This window comes from Malaya genurostris, chromosome 1 (assembly GCF_030247185.1).
Source record: "Malaya genurostris strain Urasoe2022 chromosome 1, Malgen_1.1, whole genome shotgun sequence".
Classification (NCBI taxonomy): domain Eukaryota; kingdom Metazoa; phylum Arthropoda; class Insecta; order Diptera; family Culicidae; genus Malaya; species Malaya genurostris.
In genome coordinates, this window is record NC_080570.1 from 71,987,006 (window position 1) to 72,005,916 (window position 18,911).

The 18,911-nt window shown below is 35.0% G+C and overlaps 1 protein-coding gene across 1 annotated transcript in view; it reads left to right on the forward strand.

The window, feature by feature from the left end:
- The first annotated feature begins 2,423 nt into the window (after positions 1-2,423).
- LOC131440433 (high-affinity choline transporter 1) overlaps positions 2,424-18,911 on the forward strand; it is a 117,951-nt gene continuing 101,463 nt past the window's right edge. Inside the window, exon 1 of the mRNA XM_058611708.1 lies at positions 2,424-3,847. The gene's annotated coding sequence lies outside the window, so the exon portion shown is untranslated. The remainder of the gene's footprint in view (positions 3,848-18,911) is intronic.

Consider the following 18,911-nt stretch of genomic DNA (forward strand, 5'->3'; position numbering starts at 1 on the left):
GCTCTAACCTCTCCGTTTCCTTTATAAAAATGCTTTATATATTGCAAAGTTCAATGATCTGTAGTAATATTTTTTTGTGCCCCCCTTCAATAGTTCATGGAACTTACCGACCCTGATTGAAGCTTATTTTAAAAGATGTATGCATCCGAATTGCATGCTTCGCGATGCATATGAAATTATATTATATCAAGGGGAACGTGCCATTTGAGCAAATTTGTTCTGAAAATCGTAAACCGGTGTGTACAGGGTTCGGCACTCGAAGTGTAACCAATTAAAAAGGCCATAAATTCAGTTTGGAAAATTACTTTTACTTAATTCAAAGTACAAAATGTGTAAAAATAATACAAAATTAAGAATCAATTCACTTTTGCTCGATATGACCACCTTTTGCCTTGACTATGGCCTTGAGACGGTCAAAAAACGAATCGCAAGCTGCCGGAATGTGACTTGCAGGTGTATTTCGGCCCACTCGCGGGCAATAACTTTTTCCAGCGCCTCGAGACTGGTGTATCTTTTAGTTCGGACTTTGCTCTCCAAAATGGCCCAAAGAGAATAATCCATTGGATTCGCATCTGGTGAATTCGAGAGCCATTGTGTGGACGTGATGAAGTTCAGCCATTCTTGGTTCACTCGAGCTTTGTGAGACGGTGCTGAGTCCTGCTGAAACGTCCATGGTCTGCCACCGAAATGTTTGTCTGCCCACGGCTTCAAAGCAACCTCCAGAATACTTTCCCGATAATATGTCGCATTTACCTTGACGCCAGGCTCGATGAAAACGATTGGAGAGCGCCCATCTGCGGTTACAGCGGCCCAAACCATTATCTGTTGCGGGTGCTGCCTCCTGGTGGCCAATCGATGACTCAAATTCTCGTATGAACGGTCGGTCAAGTAAACCCTATCGTTTTGAGAGTTTACGAATTGCTCAATTGGAAAAATTTTCTCGTCAGAAAATACAATGTTCGGAAATTGACCGCTTTCGGCCAAACGAAGCAACTCCTTCGCTCTCTCATGTCAAGATTTTTTTTTCGCGTTCACTTTTGGCAAAATGCTTTCTTGCGCTTGTAAACAATACAACTCCGAACTGTCATTTAGCAAATTTCTAGAGAGCTGATGCCCGTGCGTCAGCTGCGCGAGCGGTCTGAAGTTGGATACACTTCGAGTGCCGGACCCTGTAGTGATGGTAATGAAAACTGTAAATAATATTTATATACATGCTTTGACCAAAATTGATAAATCACAACAAAACAAAATATAAAAAATCGAAACAAATTTGGCTTGCGAATTATTTTTAGAAATAATGTATTTAAAAATCTCTTGATACGATGATATTCCCATGCTCAAAATGTTTTAATGCTCATATTTAGGGGCCCGTTATATTGCAGTCCTCCCAGGCCCGAATTTTTTATTTTCGGCCCTGAGTAACAAAAGATTTTTTTCATTGATTTTATTGTTAGTGGTAAATTGCTTCTTTGCAAATGTGAGATAAAAACTATCCATAAAAAACTTGTAAACCTGTCAAATCGATGAACCACATAATGTGGGTTGCTTTTCAATTTTACATTTGGTTTAAGAAATGTTTCTGTCACAATGGCAATATGAATTTTGTGAACTTTGAGAAAATTTTAAAATTCATCTTCAATGGATTTTAAAGCTCGAGCATTCCAATTTAAAATGCTCAAATAATTATTTAACATCATTGTTAAATTTTAAATTCATTATAATATTTTTTGCAAATTGCCACCCAACTTGAAATGCTTTAAAAAGTGATGAAATCGAATTCATTCGGATGATCATTTTAAAAAGTTGATCATTTCATAATAGTGTTGTTTTACCTGACAGTTTTGGGCTGAGAGAGAAAAAAAAATAAACACTTTGAGAACCAGTTATACAAAATTTGGAGAGTGCAGTAAAAAAAACTGTGATTAATCGGGGTGGAAGACGAAAAAAGTTTTAGATCGTTCCGCTGGATATGAAAGAAACGGCAAAATTGATTCATTGACGTCATTAGCCAAAATTTAGCATTCTAACGCGCATTTCGACAATCCACGTATTATGCCTACTACTAACAAAACATAAACATAATAAACATAAGATCTCATAAGAACATTGTATTGAACTCTTCTGTATATGATTTTGCTTTTTCCCACCCACACCTTGTTTTTCCTTTAAGGTCAACTCATGTTGATAAACCTTCCACCACCCCATTTGTTGTGGGACGGAAAGTTCATTCCGCTGTGTTTACGTCTTTAAAGCTCTTGGTGAGTTACTTATAGCGACTATTCTCCTGACGTCACGTTGTTCTACGCTCATTCTAAAACTCCGCGTGTTCTGCTTTGTACACGTGTATGGGTGAGTGTATTTAATTTTTGGGAAAAGCTCGCCCGATCAATAACTGGTGTAGTTTCTCGCAATATTCCTTTTCGCTGGTTGCAGTCTGATTTTCACCACTGGAAAAATCAGTCGTTATTACAGTGTTCGCGTAAGGGGTCCTTGGCACCCTAGAAGTACAAAACCCCACGGATGAAAGCTAAAGTTTTCACAAGATTCTGTTTCATAGGATTGTAAAAGTGATAATAGTTCTTTCTGAGGGATTCTAAGAACGATTTCATCGATTGAAACAATGCAACAACAAGATTTTACTTCTGATACTTGTCAGCCATTACAGTTTTTCTGTGCTCGAGCGAAAAAAAATTTCCAGCAATTTTATTGAAGGAGGAGTACGGATATCGATAAAAGTAAGGAGCGTGCTTTTTCCCGTATGAGCCGTGAAGGGGAGTGAATTGCATCGAGGTCGCCGTGAGGTCGTTCAAGACGGACGCGATAATCAGTTAAGTTTCTTAACCCTGGAGAAAGTTATTGAGTCGAAATAACATAAACGGTATATTTCTATTCTTAATAAAGTAAAGTGGTTATATAACTTGAGTTGAAACTACACATTCATATTGCATCGAGTTGATCTACCTACTGAGTGATACTTAGGAGCGTCATTGGATTGAGTCCCTCAGCAAACCAAGAAGGAAAATAGCACGAGGTTGTGTGGGTTTAATTGTACTACCAAATTTTTCATTCATCGGGGTACTTTGAGGGAACGTGTCTGGATTGAATGCCGTTGGTGAGCCGAAACCAGCGGGAGGAGCATCATTAGTGGTGGTGTTTGTGCACAGTTTGACGTCCTGGCAGTCACGGGAGCTTTTCAGAGAGCAAACCTCTATGATACTAAGAAGATCGTTGGATCACTGGATGCTTTTTATTTGTCCAGAGCAATCTGAGGCTGCATCTCGGTGAAGGCGCACATGTGCGGGCTACGTTTCAGAACTAGGAACTCTCCGTCTCAGAAAACATCCTTACGTTGGGGCGACAGCTGCTCTCACTGAACAGTTGAAATCCTTTACACGCGACTCATCACAATCCCACCACGGAGATCGCATACATCTTCGCTGCTACTTCTCTTCATCGTTCAAATCGTGATTTATTTTCGAAAAGAACTAGAAAACTTATACGTAATATTTACTGTAAAAAATAAAACAGTCTAAAGAGTGTTAACTGAGAAGAAAGGTTGCAAAAAATATCAAACACTCGCAAACAATGTTTGCAATCAAAATGTCAACTGCTAGTTATAAGTGTACAGTTGTAAAAGTAAAATATCTGTGATGTGTTTAAAAGTCTACAAGTCAATGTTCTAAGATTTCAAAGTAAGCATTAACAGAGAAAACAAGTCATTTGCGATTTTGTGCACTATTCGAAAAAAAAACATTCCGTTACACATCCGTCTCGTTCGACATCTTCCTCGCTAAAACACACACTAGTACGGAAATCGGAGAGGTCCTTGTGCATCGTATATTCAATGGTAAGTACTACTAACAATGTCAATTGCATAAAAAAGCTTATATCGTAAGAATGGAAGTTTATTGCCCTTGAAAAGATTGATAGAAATTTGAACTATTTAAACTTTTCTCACTCTCATTTTATTGCTGTAAACTCAGTACAACGTGATCTACAGCTACGGCATCATTTTAATATAGTGTGAATCTGTAGTAGCAGAACTGAATTTGCTCATCGAGAGATAAACCGTATTATAAAACTTTTAGCTATTCAGTAGACCTACCAGTCTACTAAATGCACGCAAAAAAATCAGTTTTGAATCAAATTCGTTTCTTCATTCGAGCAAAACGAATGGTTTGCAGTACAGAAAACGTGTACGAAGTTCCACCCTAATCTGATGGGATGTCATTTCTGGAATTAATCATACCAATGCAGAAAGCATTGTTTTTGCCTTTCTCATATAAAAAGGTTATGCAATCACTGTGAAAACCGACTTTTGAACCAAGGCCCGGAGGGCCGAGGGTATTATACCATTCGGGTCAGTTCGTCGAGTACGCAAAATGTCTGTATGTGTGTGTAGGTCTGTGTGAATGATTTTATGCAATATATTTTTGCACTCTTTTTTCTCGGAGATGGTAGAACCGATTTTCATGAACTTGGATTTAAATGAAAGGTATTGTAACCCCACACAAAGTTCCTGTATTTTATTCGAATCTGACTTCCGATTCCGGTGTTACAGTGAAAGAATCTTATTTCAAGTTACTTCCTCACTTTTCTCAGAGATGGATTTCAATAAACTTAGATTCAAATGAAAGGTCTCATACAAAACTTCCGAGTTTCATCCGGATCCGACTTCTGGTTCCGGATTTATAGGGCGAAGTGTGTTAAAAATTGGATACCGTTACTTGAAGCGGCGAAACAAAACACGTAAAACAGATTCTTTAACTTGCCTCGAGACTATTCCAATCGGCAGCCATTGTCAATAGACAACCAAACAACCCGATTCCGGATATGCTGGTTCTCGGTTTCTTTTTCCGGAAGCACCTGAAATAAAGAGTAAAATAATTTCTAAATTTGCCTTAAAACTATTCCAATCGGTAGTCATTGTCAGTAGACGGCCAAACATTAATTTGGCTTTCCTTGTTCTTGGGTTTTGATGAATGACCGAAAATTGTGACCATAGACTCAAAAATGGACCCCAGTTACTTTTCTCGAACAAACTTTGATTATACCGGTTCCCATAGATTCCGGTTCAGGAAGTACCTCTTTTCGTTTTCTCAGAGGGTATACTAGTTAATGGACAAACCTTTTTGTTTTTTAAGAATCTAAGAAAATTATTTTGATGAATACCACACATTTATATATGAAAATATGTGAGATATGAGAAAAGCATCATTACACCACTAGGTGGATTAAAACAGGTTTTGCCTTTCTCATATAGAAAGGTTATGCAATCACTGTGAAAACCGACTTTTGAACCGAGACCCGGAGGGCCGAGTGTCATATACCATTCGACTCAGTTCGTCGAGTACGCAAAATGTCTGTGTGTGTGTATGTGTGTATGTGCGTATGTGTGTATGTAACGTTTTTTTGCACTAACTTTTCTCGGAGATGGCTGAACCGATTTTCACAAACTTAGATTAAAAAAAAAAAGGTGAAAGGTCTTGTGGTCCCATACAAAATTCCTGAATATCATTCGGATCCGACTTCCGGTTCGGGAGTTATGGGGTAAAATGTGCAAAAAAAAGATAGATGGTGCGACCGATTTTCTCATAGATGGCGCGACCGATTTTCACAAACTTAGGTTCAAATGAAAGGACCTGTGGTCCCATACGTAATTCCTGACGCAAAATGTCTGTGTGTGTGTATGTGTGTATGTGCGTATGTGTGTATGTAACGGATCTGGTCGGATGTGGTCCCATACGTAATTCCTGAATTTCATGCGGATCCGACCTCCGAATCCGGAAATATAAGGTAAAGTGTGTTAAAAATTGTATACCATCACTGAAAAGGGCGAAAAACCGTAAAAAGTTTTCTAAATCGACCTCAAATCTTCTCCAATTAATAGTTTTTATCAGTAGACGGTCGAACAAACCGATTTCGGTTATTCTTTTAAGAATCGAAGAAAAATAATTTTGAAGAATACCACAGTATTATATATGATAGTATGATTGATATGAGAAATTACACCACTAGGTGGATTAAAACAGGTTTTTTATTGTAATTTTAAATCTATTGAATGATCAACAAAGTGAACTTTGCTTACACGTTTTTGAAAGTGTATCTTGTAATAACAGCGTTACTTATTGAATGCAATGGAATATTTGATGTGTTTCTCAAAAACATGTAATGTATTTAAGGAAAAACTATAACTTGAAACTTTAATATTGAACATTCAGCAAGAAAAATCGATTTGAAACAAAATTCATTCAGGATTTTGGATTTTCGCTTATTCTATTATGAACATTGAAACAATAAGTTACACATCCGTTACAAGTACACGTGAAAATATTCATCTAACAGTTATTGATTGATTACATTTCGTCAGTGTCAATAACAGTTTATGTCAGTGACTTGTCAGTACATAACAGTTTATGTTGAAATATTATGTCACTCAACAAATCATTATAAACCGCGTAAGGTAAGCGTAAGTTTCATGGTATTTTTGTAGTTTTGCTCCGAAGTACAATGTCTTGACTGACTTTCAACATAAACTCCTCTGCACTGACGATTCGAAGACGAAATGTAAAGTAATTAAAATGGTTACGCGTCCTAGATCCTAAAATTTGGCTAACCTCTAAATGTTATTTATCATATCTAACAAAAAAAAATCATTCTGTTACAATTGCAAACCTGAAAACTTCTACAAGTTACAATTATAGGATATCATTGAATTTAACAGAACGAAATCCTTTTCAAGGCTACCTAGTAGAGTAATGACGTCTTTAGCTTCAAAGTGAAATGCAATCAATGCAATTGACATCAGGTCCGGCGAAACGGGTTATATCTGGGAGATTGATATTTCAGGAAGAATGACCCTCTACAGGCGCGTATACAGACGGGTGTTTTAGGGGTTGAAACCCCCTCCGAAACTCAAAAAATTATTATATTATGAATACTTTTCTCTTTAAATATTTAAGTCAATTATAAAATGATTAATATTCAACAAACGACTTTTTACCCCAAAATTTTTCATATGATACATATTACATATTTCTATTCGTATTGATCAACATGTTTTTAAACACCCCCCGAAAAAAATTTCTGGGTACGCGCCTGACCCTCTATATTAAAGTATTCTTCAATTCTAATGAAAATATGATTTAAATACGGTATAATGAAGTATTTGAAAGATTTGATTGATCATTTGAGTTATAGGAATATTCTTATTATTATTATTATTATTAATATCAATAATAGAGGAAAGCCGTATAAAGCGTTCCCTTCTTTTCTTTTTTAGAGCATTCAAGACTTTTCTAAACAAAAGTTTCATCACTAACACTACCTTTTCGTAGGATCTTTCTTTTGAATTAGTTTGGCAGTTGTCGTCTGCTGTAAAATATGAATAAACTGAAAATATCACTAGGCATCTTACATCTTATCGATATAAGATTTTACTTCGACTAAATAAACATTTTATCCTTGTAAAACGTCTAATAGTCGGATGCTATTTAGAACCTAGCAAATAAACTAAGCCATATCTTTGATATGTCAGTTTTTTCATAACAGTTTCTCTATGTACATAGTGCCCCACTCTCGATTCAACAGTGTACACTGTTTTCAAGTATTATTTTATAGATTTATAATGATTCTTAAGGCAAAATTTTTACATTGGAAGAATAAAAAATGTTGGTTTCCAATAATCAATTAATTTAATTATGCAAATAATTTATGATGCCAATTAAATTAAATGTTAAATTTCCTTTTTCTACTTTTGTTGTGGGGCATATCTTTGATTTGTTGTGAGGCATATTATACACCTGCTGGGGCAATATGTCTAAGGCAAATGAAAAAACTTAGAATTTGGTCGTTTTTGAAAAAGGTGTTTTTATCAACCAATTTATATCACTTCTACCAGAACCATAAAAAGTCATGTTTCTCAGTCGTATTGCAATAAAATACCCACATTACCCTATTTTTATTGTGTTCAGCACGAAACGTTAAGTGGCCATTTAGGTTCTATATAGTATGTTACATAAGATGGTGTGATTTTTTTTTAACACAGAGGGCAGTAGTGTCTTTCATGCAATGCGAGAATAAATAAGCTGACCATTGTTTACAACTCGAACTGAGCATTTTTCCAAAATGAGTACCGCGTACACTTCACTCTTCGAAGCAGTTTTTTCGTTTTAGAGGGGTGAAAGATGACGACGACAGCAGCTTGGGTCATTTTGGGACCTTTCGGGTGCAAAAATCCAAATAAAACTTTTCTCAGTGGCTAGATGGAAATAGATAAGAAATCATTTTGTCGTAAAATTATGAGGAAATATTTTTGAAAAAAAAAAAACACATTGAACGAAAAGATAATTATATAAAATAGGGTAACCAGATGTAAAACGTTTAAAAATTCTGATAACTGAAGGATAAAAGAAACGCCTGCAATTGTAACTTTCCACGATTTTACAAAATTTACATGGGGCAAAGCGGGGTACTTTAGAAAATCTCACGATAATGCCGTTTACATTAACAAATATTAATGAATATTTGAAAAACCAGTATTATGTCAACAATTGATGGTTAAAAAATTATTTATTTCATTTTTATGAAAACTGTCAAAAACTACATCGGGTAGAAAATTAACTTTTGCGTACCATTCTGTCGAAAAATAAATACTTAAAACACGATTACAATAAATGTAAAGTAAATTCATTTTTTTTGTATTTAAATTGTATCAGTATGATTTACCAGAGTTTGCATCCACTCGGGTAAAGTAAGATTACATGCCGCTGAGCGCTTTGCAATATCCCGCTTCGATCCGAGAATACATTTTTCTTTCCGACTCGTTCTACGTTCTTAAAGCACAAAAGAAAGAACTATAAAATACTACGAAACTTTTTTCTTTTTCAGTATGGATTACGACACCTCACGTGGATTGAAATTTTCGAACAATTATAACGGCGCATCGAAACAAAAGACTAGTGTCGTAAATATAATACTTCTACAAGAAAACTGACGAAAACGCATGGTAAAAGTTCAAGGGTGTTTCAAAACGAAATTCCAAATTTCTATCGCTGGCACAATAAACCAGAAGAGATATCAAAAAAATCCCTCTTTGCCCCCTTTCCCTTACTCGTTTTCGTTGCATCACTAGGTGGATTAAGCAGGTCGCATATGAAAACATACCAAAATTAAAATTTTGTTAACACTTATCACGGAAACCAGAAGTCGGATCCGGTGAAATTTAATAACATTTGATTTTGAATTTGTAAATCATTTTCGAGAAAATCGGACTACGAATCGTATGATTAAACACTAATTTTTGTATTTTTTTTTTTTACGGAGACACAGCTTAGCAAGTTTATTCGAACTTTTTTTACATTATGAAGCATCATTTAAAGAGTTTTTAGTTAAATTTCCGTATATTAATCTTGATAAATAAGGCGGTAACAGAGCATTCCCCAAAACCTCTTTTGAGAATCACGGTGCGTGGTGAACACTATAACTCAGTGTAGAATTATATGAACTCAAAAATGTTCGTAAATTTACTTAAAATACAAGTTATTTCTCCTTCTTCCATCGTTCTCAAGTTATTATTAGGGGCATTTTAAGTTATTATTAGGGGTATTTCATACCAAGAAAGTATGTTTTGTTTTTGTTGACGAACGATAGAAATGAAAATAGTTGTTTGACTAAGTAGGGGAGAGTGTTCGGTTGCCGGCACTCCACCATAACTTTTGACAGAAAACAAATACAATGGAACCTCAATTTACGCGCAGAGCCGGGGTAAATTAAATTTCGCGTAAATTAAATAAAACATCGCGTTATTTCAAATTTTTCGCGTAAAAAAAGGTTTTCAAATTTCATTTGATTTTAGTGTTGATAACATGAACAGTCCTACTACGTGCGATACTTTAGCGCCTGCCACAAAAATTAAACCTTTAAGATCTACACGAACATTTAGCAGTATAATTTTTCAATGCTGTTCATAGTCGTAGAGCTACTACTCCAGGAAGTTTTTGGATGCGCTAGAGCAATCACAATTGTCCTATTCATCGCATGTGACATCCCGAATATGAACGGAGAACGATAAGATCGCTAATGCACTTTGTTACACTGGTAGATCTTAAGGCTTGATTTTCAGGTAGTTTTTGGATGGATCATCGGTTACGTTAGTAGACCTTAAGGACTTTTCCGAGGAGGTTTTGGATGAGCAAGTTCTTCTACAGATCTTATCACAGTATGTCAATTTTCTGTAAATAGTACTACGAGTACATACCGCACTCAATAGTCATATAAAAGTGATTATATATAATATTAGTTTTCCATGAAGCATGTTAGATTGTTTTGAATATGTATATAAATTGAGATTTCCTTCATTTTGCAAAAAACAATTTTATGCGATCATCGCGTAAATGAAATAAAAAGACACTTTTTTTCAAATAAAACGCGTAGAAAAACTCTCGTAAATTAAATTTGCGTAAATAAGGTTTGCGTAAATTGAGGTTTTAGTGTAGTGTTATTCTGACAAATGTCATATGTGTGTAATAGCAGTCCATTATTTTTCTGCCGAATACCAAAGCAAACAGACGCGTCTACTTTTTGCTGCGATCAAAATAAATTTTAATGGTGTGAATATCAACACAAACATTTTTTCTGACCTTTTTTATCGTGCCATAAATTGAAGAACATAAATCAAAAGGGTGAATGCATTGACTATTTATAAAGTGGATTTAATCTACTTCGTGATTAAATACCAGTTGCTATCAAAATATTCGCAACCAAAGTTTTTTTCTTCACTTTCAACATGTTTACAGAATTGGATTACCGGCACCCCAAGGTTTTTTTTTCGAAAAATAGTGAGATGCAGAGATATCAGGTCATTTATCTGCAAATTAGCAGATTTTTTAGTAAAGCTGCAAATCCGTTTTCGTCTGCAGTAATAGTATTACCTGGCATCTCTGGTGATATGCAACACGTGGCCAACTTATCAACTTCCATACATATGTATAAGTAAAAACTAGAGTGACTATAATCAGAGCGGCGACAGCTGTTCGTTTGGAATGACAGCTCCCAGTTCCAAACGAGCAAACGACCTGTCAATTCAATGTAAAGCTAATGGAATGTTTTGAATTGTTGCCAAAATTACGGATGAGATATCGTCACTCTGGTTATAGGCACTCTAGTAAAAACATTCTTCACTGTTTTTACTTAAATTTTTCCTTTCTAGCAGATTTTCTTAGAGTCCTGATAACCGAACACCTATTTTTTTTAAATGACCAAAAATGATCACTTTACTAAATTGTTTAAAAAAATTCAATCGCTGGAATCGGTTTAATTTCCTAATAAATTGTTAGCTAAGGACTTTAGCTTTCTATTGTTATATAAATGGCCACACACAATCAAAGAATATCTTAATCTAAAGGGTGATTTTTTAAGAGCTTGAGAACTTTTTTAAACAATAAAACGCATAAAATTTGCAAAATCTCATCGGTTCTTTATTTTAAACGTTAGATTGGTACATGACATTTACTTTTTGAAGATAATTTCATTTAAATGTTGACCGCGGCTGCGTCTTAGGTGGTCCATTCGGAAAGTCCAATTTTGGGCAACTTTTTCGAGCATTTCGGCCGGAAGAGCCCGAATTTCTTCGGAAATGTTGTCTTCCAAAGCTGGAATAGTTACTGGCTTATTTCTGTAGACTTTAGACTTGACATAGCCCCACAAAAAATAGTCTAAAGGCGTCAAATCGCATGATCTTGGTGGCCAACTTACCGGTCCATTTCTTGAGATGAATTGTTCTCCGAAGTTTTCCCTCAAAATGGCCATAGAATCGCGAGCTGTGTGGCATGTAGCGCCATCTTGTTGAAACCACATGTCAACCAAGTTCAGTTCTTCCATTTTTGGCAACAAAAAGTTTGTTAGCATCGAACGATAGCGATCGCCATTCACTGTAACGTTGCGTCCAACAGCATCTTTGAAAAAATACGGTCCAATGATTCCACCAGCGTACAAACCACACCAAACAGTGCATTTTTCGGGATGCATGGGCAGTTCTTGGTTGCTCTTCACTCCAAATGCGGCAATTTTGCTTATTTACGTAGCCATTCAACCAGAAATGAGCCTCATCGCTGAACAAAATTTGTCGATAAAAAAGCGGATTTTCCGAATGGACCACCTAAGACGCAGCCGCGGTCAACATTTAAATGAAATTATCTTCAAAAAGTAAATGTCATGTACCAATCTAACGTTTAAAATAAAGAACCGATGAGATTTTGCAAATTTTATGCGTTTTATTGTTTAAAAAAGTTCTCAAGCTCTTAAAAAATCACCCTGTATTATGAAATTCAGAGACAGAATAATAACAATCTGTCTTTCCAGTAATGATGTGAGCGCATTCAAACACTCACAGAATGTGCTCTTTATAGTATTATGTTTTTACTGCGAATTGATTTTCGAAAAAAATACGAAGACGTAGTAGTGAACTAGCAAGACTATTATTCATATGCTTTATTAAAAACGTGTTTAATCCACCTAGCAGTGAGATGATACCTTTTTTTATCAATCCGCATGTGTTTTTTTTTGCATGAATATTCTTCGTTTCATGACATTATTTTAATGGCCGTCGTTCTAAGTGACAATTTGAGATTTTAATCACTCATTACTATGTAATGTCGAAACTGCAAATCGGATCGAATTTGAATCTAGAAGTGTGATAATCGATTAAACATGCCATGATATGTAAGTTCCACTTTAGAGTTTACGGTAATTTAAGGTACTTCCAGAGCCGGTATTCAGAAACCAGCATAACCCAAACCGATTCGTATGGCCATATGACGAATAAATTACAACAGTTTTGAGTCCAACTTTGAAGCTTTTCGGGATTGTCATCTTCTATATCGGTTTGAATTTTAAAAATTCATCATCATGTAATTCGAGAACCGGAAGTCATAATTGGATAAAATTATTATTTTTGTGTGTATGTATGAAATTTATAAATTTTGTATATAAGTTTATTTTAATTTGAATTTTTGTTTCTGAAATTTGATTAGCCTTTTTTTGAGAAAACGATTGAGCTTTGAGAAACGATTTTATACTGGAACCGGAATTCTAAAATTGGTATGGCCGAAGTCGGATAAATTCACCTGAGTAGCTGTATAGTTTACATTTGTTTCAAAATATTTGAAAATCAGTGAAGACATGTTTGAGAAATCATAGCACGAATTAAATTTTTAGGTGCCTTCTGAATCGACAAATGAAAACCACTAAAACTGAAAAAAGTTAATTTGTTATCGACTATCAAAATTTGCTAACCCGATAAACCTGATTAATTTATGTGGAATAGACATTTTTATACCAATCAGCCTGTATCCCCGAAACCGGAAGTTGGATCTGACTGAAGAGCAAGATGTTTTAAAAAATCTTGAAACTTTTCATTTGAATCTTAGATGATTCTTAGATTCCATTTGAATCTTAGATCGGTTCAGCCATCTACGAGAAGAATGAGTTACACAGTTTTGATTTCGTTTCACATATCATCCTGTAGTTTCGGAACCAGAGGTCGGAACCAAACATAATTCAGGAACTTTGTTTGGGAACATACGACTTTTCGTATGAATCTTGATTTGTAGAAAAGAAGTTTTCCAAGAAAATTGAGTGAAATTATTTTAGGTTAAAGCCGGGTATAAATAAACGATATCAAAAAAAAGTGAAATTATTTGTCACACACGCATTTGCTGATCTCGACGAACTGATTCGAATGGTATATGGATGTTATGTTCTTCCAGCATTTATTGCTGTAAGTAGTTTAAAACAATATAATTAAAAAAAATTCTGCCATCATCTGGTTTACATATGGCATATTCGAACGATTATGTTGCCAAAAACGAGCCGTGCTAAAATCGGTCCGAGGCTAAATGTCATGAAAAAGGATGCTGCACACAGTCTTTTTGGTACTTAGAAACAATTGTATGTAACAATATAAAAAATCGTGTTTTCCGTTGCTCCCAAGCATTTCTTTGTCATACAGCGCTTAAAAACTCCTAATGCTGGAATAGGGGGAAAAGTCGTTTACACAAAAATTTCGATATCTCCGTTAAAAATGGACGGATTTTAACAATCTATGGCTTGTTGGATAGCTATTACCGTGCGGAATCTGTCTGAAAACATATTCTGTTTTCAAGGTCAATTGTGACAGATACTGTAAAAAAACTGAAAATTTTGACATAAAACTTCGTATAACTCAAAAAGTAAACATCCGATCTCAAAACCATTTAATAGCGTTTTGGGTGACGGGGAGACCTTTCATTTGCGACTAGTTTAATCAAAATCGGTCCAGCCATCTCTGAGATCTCGACCTCTTAGTTGACAACACACATACAGACACACACACACATACACACACGGACATTTGCTCAGTTCGTCGAGCTGAATCGATTGGTATATGTCATTCGGCCCTCCGGGCCTCGGAAAAATTTTCGAAAGTTCGAGCGAATTCTATACCTATTTTATATATATATATATATATATATATATATATATATATATATATATATATATATATATATATATATATATATATATATATATATATATATAAACTCTTCTTAATCCACCTAGTGGTGTGATAATGCCTTTCTCTTCTTTCATAACAGTCTCATGAACATATGTTTCATACATTTATTAAATAATTTTAGACGCCAATTGATTCAGATTGATTCGAGTAGTTCACAAAAGCATGCTTCAGTGTTTATGTCACACAGTCAGCATCATTTTTCCAAACTAGTGCTTGACATTTGCGTTGCCTATTTGTATGAGAACAGTGATGCTAATCTAAAAAAAGCCTTCTTAGTCCACTTAGTGAAATTTTCATATATCTTGAAAAATCACCATAGGGGGGAGTACATGAAATTTTCGAAATCGAAAAAAAAATTTTGATGCCAAAAGGCTTAGAGTTGCATGAAACGTCGAGATTTAGTGTCATCTCGAAAATTTTTTTTATGGAAATGCATTTTAGTACTGAATGATAATGTTAAATATACTAAGAGCAATCCCGTGTTGATAGTAATGTACATTCAATTAATAATTTACCTCTGGCGCCCAAAATTGACATAAACAACTTTTTATGGATTTATCTCGGAAGGTTGTTTCCTGAGATTCTATATTTCAGGAAACCATAGAAAACATAAAATGTAAACAAAATTCGACTCAAGTGACCGTTGTTTCATGTGGTGGAATTTCTTGAGCAACACATTTCTGGCGTGAGAGTAAAATTTATCACTCTCAAAATGGTGAGAGTGACATCCTAGATATGAGTGGCGTAATGAAGACGGAAGCTTTCGCACGAAACAACATCAGTAAAAGCTTCGATAATCGTTGCATAGGTATGTGTCACGGTGAGCTCCTTTAAAGCAAACGTAGTGTGAGAGGTTGACTTTTAGTGGGAGGGTTTATTTCTCGTAAACAACGGAAGACACATTTTCACCACTTCTGTAATAATCATCACAATAGCTCTCTCAAGCTGAAAGAGCAAAGTGTGCTGCAAAGTGAACATTCTTTTCCCGGATGGTTTCACAGTATTGCATCTGTCCATTATTACTTTGAGTTCATGTTTGCAAATTCAAAGGTAATTTATTTTTTGTGCTCGATTAGTCGGATGAACGGTTTATACTTTTTTTTGATACTCATCGTCCTGTATACCTATGATACTGTTTATTTTAATGTGAGTTTGTAAAGCTAGGTTTTGTCATCTCTTAGAAATCGACATGCGTTACATTTCACAGAAAATAGAGAATTCACTTATAAAAACATACTTAATGCATCTCTTTTTTCATCATTTCGCATATGAATATTTTTGCATCAGTATTCATTAGTGTCGATAGTTTTCAATTCAATTTATGAAAAAGTTGTTAATATCAATGTAGAAGGCTGCTTTTAGTTTTTAATAATATTTTGCCTTTCTCATATGCATGATGACATGCAAGCACTTGAAAACTCGACCAGTAAAATTTCATATTCCAACCGACTCAGTTTGTTGAGTTGAGCAATGTCTGTGTGTGCATGCATCATAAAATCTCACTTAATTTTCTCAGAGACTGTTCGAGATTTCGCGTTAAAGACAAACTTAGATTCAAATGAATTCCAGTATTTTGTCTGGATCCGACTTCCGGTTCCAGTTTTACCACTATAGTGAAATAAAGAAACTATAACATAGTAGTATAATGATGCCTGTCTCATATTATTCAGTATCTCATATACATATTACAACGGGATTGTTTAAAACACTACAAGTTAAAAAATGTTTTGGAACACCGCGAATATCAGGAACTATTCTAAACTTCAATTCTAAACAGTTGTGAGGCGAATTTGGAAGATTTATTAAGTTTTGTGCATTGTTGTTTTAAATGACGATTTGAAATTTCAGTCACTCATTACTCTGAAAAGAAAAAAAAAATATATTCAGGAATTTTAAATAGGACCATAGTTCTATCCATTTGAATCTAAATCTAAAAATCGGTTAAGCATTCCGCAAGATGTTGAAGTAATATTCATTTTGGAGTTTTTCACTATCGGTTTCGGTACTTCCGGAATCGGTTTCTGGAGACCAGTGTAGCCAAAATCGGTTGAAATTTTGTTGAAAAGTCGTCTGTGGGATTATAATACCTTTAATTTGATTTCATATATAAAAGTCAGTGTGGTCGTCTGCGTTCCAATTTTAAATTTTTAAGTTATGTAGTTCCGAAACTGGAAGTCCGATCCCGAAATTCGGGAAACTCAGTTTTGTGGGATTTCAATTTTTGTGCATAGCATCTAAACTCCAAACCGGAGGTCGGATCAAAATTCAATTCAGGAACTTTATAAGGGACCATATAACCCTCGTTTGAATCTAAGATTTCAAGAATGTCATACGACGAAACGATTTCATGCGGAATTCCTGGATTTTGTCTGGATCCGACTTTCGGTTCTGGAATTACAGGGTGATGAGTGATTGATACTTCAGAATAAAAATAACTCTAAAACAAACTCTAAAATGGAACTCACTTATCCTCATGAATCCAATAGTCGTTGGAAGCCGAAAAGAAAATCATCAGTTCTACGATGATATCGAAGAGATACCGTCGTAATAACACGAAATAGTGCAAACTTCTCAAGCACATTCGCCTCGTCGATTGGTGAATATGTATTTCCTTATACTATTTTGAAGGTCGAATCGAAGAGAAAGTTGTGCGAGAGAGAGAATAAAGCTTATTCGCGGTAAAATTCCGTTGATTGCCTCGTTTATACTACGCAATGCCGCCAAACGATATTCACATGAAAAACTCCACTCACGGAGCGAACAGTGAACTATACGGGAGTTGGGGAATATAGCTCGATTGTCTATTTTCGTTTTCATTCATTTGAGTTCGAAGTCGGTCAAGTTAATTTTATATTCCTATGGAACGGTATTTCATTCGGGGATTGGAGGTCGTTTAACCAACGTAATTGAATTCTTCTTGTAATTCGTTTATGTTGTTGTAGTTCTAGCTTAATTGAGTAATAGATCGATTTTCGTATCACGTGCTGGCCAGGTCAACTGGAAGTGTTGTAGTTATAATTTGGCGATGAAGTGAAATGACCAAGAATTTTCCAATTCAAGTCGAAAATCTATACACTCAATTGTTTGCAAACGTTTCAAACTACATTTGATGTAAGAACAGAAATTTTCTATGTTTTAAATTATGCTGAAAGGATTGATTGATATATTTGTCTACAGCAATCGATTGCTATTTTTCCTAGCTGAAAATGTGAGGAGCAAAACTTTATACTACTTTAAATATTCAGAAAAAAATCGCAAACAGGAAAAATCTGTTTTAATCTGGTGTGATAATATCTTTCTCATTCTACTCTATTAAATACTACTGTGGTATTTAAAAAAACCTATTCTTAATCCACCTAATGCTATGAAAATTCCTTTCTCTTGTCATTCACACAGATTAATTAAAATTTGTTTTTATTAAGATAATTTCTAACACGAGCCCGGGTTACTTTCTGACACGAATTTTGGCTCATTTTTGATTCAAAATCATTCAGATAGATTCTGGTTGCTATAAAAGTATTTTTCAACGCTTTCGCAACATATTCGGTAACATTCCTCAAAGCAAATGTAAGGAAAATAACACATTTGAACTCGAGAATTCGTTAAATCTGATAAAATTGGGCAGATGCTATTTATCAGTTGCATCACTCATAACATTATATCTACAGAACCGGAAGAATTAGTTATACGATCATCAAAGTTGATCAATAATATAATATAGTAGGTAATAAATAAGCCTAAGCTTGTTGAGATCGGTTTAGCTATCTCCGAAAAAAATGAGCGTATGCAAAAGACGATTTCGTCGCTTCTACGATCATATCTTCGGAAGTTTCAGCCATTTGATCTTCAAACTTGTTCAATAATCTAATAGTAGCATTCAAACGAGCCTAAGTTAAGCCATCTCCGATAAAAGTGAGCGTAGAGGAAAAAAGTGCACTTTAGGCCCCCCAAAAGATTAATTAAAGTGGCCATGCCCATCCAATTTTTTGGCAACTGGAATAAATATTAGAAAATTTGTTAGCAAAATTTTATGATATTACACTTTTTTCTGTTATTCCAGTAGTTCGTCTCCGTAATCATTCATATTTTTTAACTAAGTTGATTGCATTTTATTTTCTCTAACCTCTCCGTTTCGTTTATAAACATGCTTTCGCAAATAACACGTTTTCATAAATAATTGGTTTATTCAAAAAATCTATTTGAATCTTGAATAAGAACAACAAACTTTGTTTGATCATACACTTACTCTTACTCTTACTCTTTCAGTCGTAGACCACGCGGGTCTCTGCTGTATACAGGAGGCGTCTCCATTCAACTCGGTTCATGGCTGTTCGCCGCCAGCCTCGGTAGCTGCGAA